Below are 6,000 nucleotides of genomic sequence, written 5' to 3' on the forward strand. Positions count from 1 at the left end.
TCATGAAAGCAGGTTTTGCAGCTGAGCGCAGAAGGTCACATGGAGTTCCTGCCCCACACCATCGCTGCTGTTTTCTTCACACGATCCACACGCCTGAGGGCAAAAGAAAAGACGTTTATTTCCTTACTGTGTAACCCAAACACAGCGTAAGTCAAAATAAGAGCAGCGCGTTTAAGCCGCGGACAGCTCTCACAGTGGCCACTGCACTTCAGCAGGCAGTGTGTTAGTGTGATCGCTGTGGTGGGTCTGTCTCACAGTGGCACAATGGAGTGGGATTCTGGGGCAGCTCAGCCTGTCTTATGAATCATTAGGATGCAGACATTCCTTCTCAATCCCCACCCCCAGCCCCACCCCCACCCCCAAACACACATGCACCACACACGAACACACACACCCACACACTTATAAACAAACAGACATGCACACACACACACACACTTATAAACAAACAGACATGCACACACACACACACACCCACACACTTATGAACAAACACACATGCACACACACACACACTTATAAACAAACAGACATGCACACACATACACACCCACACACTTATGAACAAACACACATGCACACACACACACACACACACACACACACACACACAAACACACTTATAAACAGACACACACACACACACTCACACACTTATAAACAAAAACACACACACACGCACACACACACACACACACACACACTTCGGCACAAACACACACACTTGAGCATGAAGGGCAACACCAGCTCTTCAGTTTCTGCTGCCTCCTCACGGTGAGGAAACAAAATTCACTTCATATGAGATTGTTTTGGGAGAACAAAACTACAGAGTCAGCTTCAGAGTCGACTTAAAATATGTACATGATGTATGTTGGTAAATTTACGAGTCTGCTTGGAACACAAGACAGCTGTGCCTGTTCCAGTCCGCACTTCTTCTTCCAGGAATTAAAAAGCTCTCTTCCCTGTTGTCAGGAAAATGCTTCCCTGCCAGTAAGCTGAGGAATGATTACACATTGCCAGCTTCTGGTGGGCTCATACTGGTGATGAGGGCATGATGAGGTCAGAGACTGGAAAGCCATGACAGGAAAAGAGACCAGCAGCTGAGAACAAAAGTCTCGCAAATTATTCCTTGAAAATATTGGATATTCTTGTATATACTGTATGTGTTTGATTGTATTGTAAACCTAACACGTTCTAATGTTGAAGCTTGATCTGAAATCATAAGAAAAACAAAACTGTGCTCAAAGCTGCACAGATTCTTATTCAGTTTAACTTATATACAGCTGTGAATATTCAGCCTTTCCATTTAACCCTCCTATTATGTTTGGGGTCAATTTGACCCCATTCAGTGTTTGAAATCTCTTAAAACCAGTTAACCCATTCTTATATTAATACTGTATGATTTTTCTAATTTCCTAATTTGGGGGGATTAAATAGAAAACAAATGCAATAAACATTCTATGCGAAGTCCCGTACTAACTTGCAGGTTTTTTTTTAACCTTCTGTAACTGTATCAAATGTAAAAGAATATACAACCATTTTTTCCCCCTCAGATTCTGGTGGCATTTTCCCATACAGGGGCCAAACTTTTGCTTACTGTTCTAAAGTGAGATATTTCCTACAGATGTTTCACATTTATGGATAAAAGGCTAGTCATCTGGAAGACAATAAGAAAGTGAAAATGTTTCTCTTACAATATTTTTGTGTTTATTTCAACTGCTGGGCTCAATTTGACCCCAAATGTAAAAAATCTTAAGATAATAGGAAGGTTAACGCAGCCTGGGTGAGCATCCCGGAGCCTGGTGCGGCCAGCTGGCACACCTGATATGTCCGGAAGACACCAAACTTCATCTGCTGCAGTGGAGATAGGGTATCTGGGAGACAGGGAGAACATTAACATCTGTGGGTATCACCTTTTACCCATCAACCAGGGCTGGCTCACTGGCCAAGATAAGCACCAGTGTGAATTCCCAACAGCCACGGATAAGGACCAGTGCACTAGTATTCCCAACAGCCACGGATAAGGACCAGTGCACCAGTGTATATTCCCAACAGCCACAGATAAGGACCAGCATAGGGACAGATTTTGACACTTTGTATCGTCTCCCAAATGACTAGCCTTTTATCCATTAATATGAAAAATCTGTGAGAAACATCTCATTGTAGATCATGAAGTAGAGGAAGTTAAAAAAATTGGTATGGGAAAGTGCCACCAGAATCGTCCACAAAGAAATCAGAGAGGAACAAAAAAAGTGACATTTTATATGGTTACAGAGGGTCTACATAAGTTCATACAACACATGCAAATTTGGTACAGGACATCTGAAAACTAAGCATTATGTTTATTGCTTATTTATTATTCAATCCCACCAAAATAGAACATTTAAAAATCATACAGTATCAAGATCAAAAAAAGATTTTTTAAAGATGTCAAACACATAATTGGATCAAATTGACCCCAAACATAATAGGAGGGTTAGAAGGTGGTAAGCCAAGGTGTTGAATGTTGAATGTATTCACATCTGCAGCGGCGTTAAAAAAACAACAAAAGAAACACTTCATTATGGCTAAACATTTAGATTAGGTCTATTTCTGTTTTACATGAAGAAACAGTTTTTTTATTAATACACTAAAAGTATTAATAACTCACGTCTTTCCCACCGACCCCGCCTTCAAAAATCCAGGAGTTAGCAATAAAGTTCCAAGGGGTCTAAAAGGAATGTTGCCTTCTTTATATTTTACAGTAAAAAGGAATGCAGTTGACATGAAAAATATCTTTATGGAAACCTAAATAGTTGGCATTTTTATCCAAAGGGCTGTACAATTGATGCTTCTTCATACACACACACACCGACAGTGACTTGCTGCCATGCAAGGTACCAACCAGCTCGTCAGGAGCATGGGGGGGCTAGGTATCCCGCTCAGGAACACTTCCACACACCCAGGGGAGGATCAAACTGGCAACCCTCCGCCTGCCAGACGACTGCTCTAACTGCCTGAGCCAATGTCCCCCTAAATCACAGGTATGGCTATGATTCTAAAAATGAAATTAACTGCACATTAGATTTACATTTATGAAGTGACTTGAATATAAAAACCAATTCAAAAATAACAGCGATAGATCAAATGCTTATTTTTTGCTCCATTCCACATGACGTGTGAAAGTCCTACATCCAAGGGATCTATCAACATCAGTGACTCACCACAAATGTTCATCTCCATCACTCTCTTACACTGTTCACCTCCACCACTCTCCTACACTGTTCATCTCCATCACTCTCTTACACTGTTCATCTCCACCAATCTCTTACACTGTTCACCTCCACCACTCTCCTACACTGTTCATCTCCACCACTCTCCTACACTGTTCATCTCCATCACTCTCTTACACTGTTCATCTCCATCACTCTCTTACACTGTTCATCTCCACCACTCTCCTACACTGTTCATCTCCATCACTCTCTTACACTGTTCACCTCCACCACTCTCCTACACTGTTCATCTCCACCACTCTCCTACACTGTTCATCTCCATCACTCTCTTACACTGTTCATCTCCATCACTCTCTTACACTGTTCATCTCCACCACTCTCCTACACTGTTCATCTCCACCACTCTCCTACACTGTTCATCTCCATCACTCTCTTACACTGTTCATCTCCATCACTCTCTTACACTGTTCATCTCCATCACTCTCTTACACTGTTCATCTCCATCACTCTCTTACACTGTTCATCTCCATCACTCTCTTACACTGTTCATCTCCACCACTCTCCTACACTGTTCATCTCCATCACTCTCTTACCCTTCATTTCCACCACTCTCCTACACTGTTCATCCCCACCACTCTCAGAGACTAAAGCTGTCCATAAATGTGATGGGGGGTAGGGCAGCAGGGGTGTATTTTGTTCTTTAATGAATCCCCCCCCCAAAACCCCCTCCAAATCGCCTTCTTAATGGCCTCAATAGGGGGTAATTGTACAGTATGATGACAATATAAGAGAGCCTGGGCAATTACTCCCCCACAGAATCTGATAACAAACAAGACAACAATAACTAGACTAGGAATTGAATCCCAGTGAGGCCAATTCTTAGGTCCAGGCACCCACCTAGTCTGGAGTCGCTTACTCTCTGGAGGTGTGAAGCTAGACGAATAATACCACCACTGCTTTCTGCCTCCTTTGGTGTGTGTGTGTGTGTGTGTGTGTGTGTTTGTGTGTGTGTGTGTGTGTGAGTGTGTGAGTGTGTGAGTGTGTGTGTGTGTATGTGTGTTTGTGTGCCCCTTCACAAAACCGTGTTTGTGTGTAAATGAGGGATTGAGAATGAGAGTCTGTCTGAGTGAATGAGTATGTGACGTGTGTGAGTTTAAGGATAGGAGCAGTTACATATCCCTTTACTATTGTACAATTGGAACAAGTGGAACCAGCATGAGCTGGGACCAAACACAGCATGATGGCTTTTCCATGCCATTACTGACAGAAGAAATAAAGGGAGTGTTAAAGGGATGCATTATTTTGGCCAGTACAACAGATAGGCATTTCTTACAGAAGAATAAGTCATACCACACAGCACAAATGGCAGAGCTGGAATTGCCCTTAATCTGTCTTCTTTCCTACCCTTCCTACTTTTATGCAAAAAAAAACAATTGATATCTGCCTATTTCTTTATTTTGCAGCTCAGCGTGGTATTGATAGAAGCACTGTAGTTCTGCAGACTGCCCATAAAAGCCATAACCAGGCCAGAATTGAAGCACTACTCTGTTAAAAAATACAATCTGCTCCCAAAGAAAATGAATCAATTTTTATATATAATACAAGTGCGTTGGATTAAAAACGCACTTGGAGTGAAAATACTTTCAGGAATATTATTCATGTCCCTTGTGATGTATGTTCCAGAACAGGAGAATATATGATTATTGAGATAAAGACTAGAAACTCCGCCACACTGAGCATTCAAGAATACAGTTACTGTCTCTCTCAGAGGTGTGACAGTGTGAAGACATTACGTATTTTAATAAACTATTGTTATCATGTCCCTGCAGCACTGCTAACTGCTTCTTGGATATTTTTAGTGACCCTTTACTTGAACCATACACCATAAAGCTAACATCACCCCGTCATTACAGCATATGACAGATTGTGAAATATCTAATTACAACTGACAGATACAAACTTTTCCATTTGCACTACATTGTACACAACAGCAAAACATGAATTCCAGTTTTTTGCAACATGTGTACAACCTATAAAATACTTTTGAAACAAGCAAGTTATAACTAGTGAGCTATACATTGATATGAACAAGAACAATATCGGCAGACTCAACAGCTACCCATCTGTTGCCCCCAGAAACTAGTTCAGCTGCTCAGTGAAACATACATGTAATAGTACATTTAACTCATTGCACAACCAATTGAAAATTGATTCTAACACCCCATTATATTTGTATATGAAAAATAATATTTGCTCTGAAGTGCTGTAGAGATTTTTAAGCTTCATGATGAGTCCATGCTTCATGCTTTCCTTAAGTGAAGCCTCAAGGACAATCAGAGAGAATGCCAATTCCTAAGTGCCTATTGTGTTACATTACATTACATTATTGGCATTTGGCAGACGCTCTTATCCAGAGCGACGTACAACAAAGTGCATATCCATAACCAGGGATAAGTTCGCTGAAAGACCCTAGAGGGAAGTACAATTTGAACTGCTACCTGTAGAACAAAGATAAGGACGAGGGCCAATTTTTTATTTTTATTTTTTTTTTCAACAAGACTGGCTCAAGCCCTAACCTCAGATTGTTCAAATTAGCAATAACGAAATTACACTTTACCGTATCTAGTGGACGGTCCGCAGCAATACCACACACCTGGTTACAATGATGCGTGTTAAGAATGTATGACCGCCTTTATGTTTGGGGTCAACTTGACCCCAACAGTTTAAGTAAACCCAAAATTAAAATAAATTGTTGACAGTTTGTGTGTTGCCTTCTTATTGTCTCCCA

Source organism: Conger conger, chromosome 13 (genome assembly GCF_963514075.1).
Source record: "Conger conger chromosome 13, fConCon1.1, whole genome shotgun sequence".
Taxonomy (NCBI): Eukaryota; Metazoa; Chordata; class Actinopteri; order Anguilliformes; family Congridae; genus Conger; species Conger conger.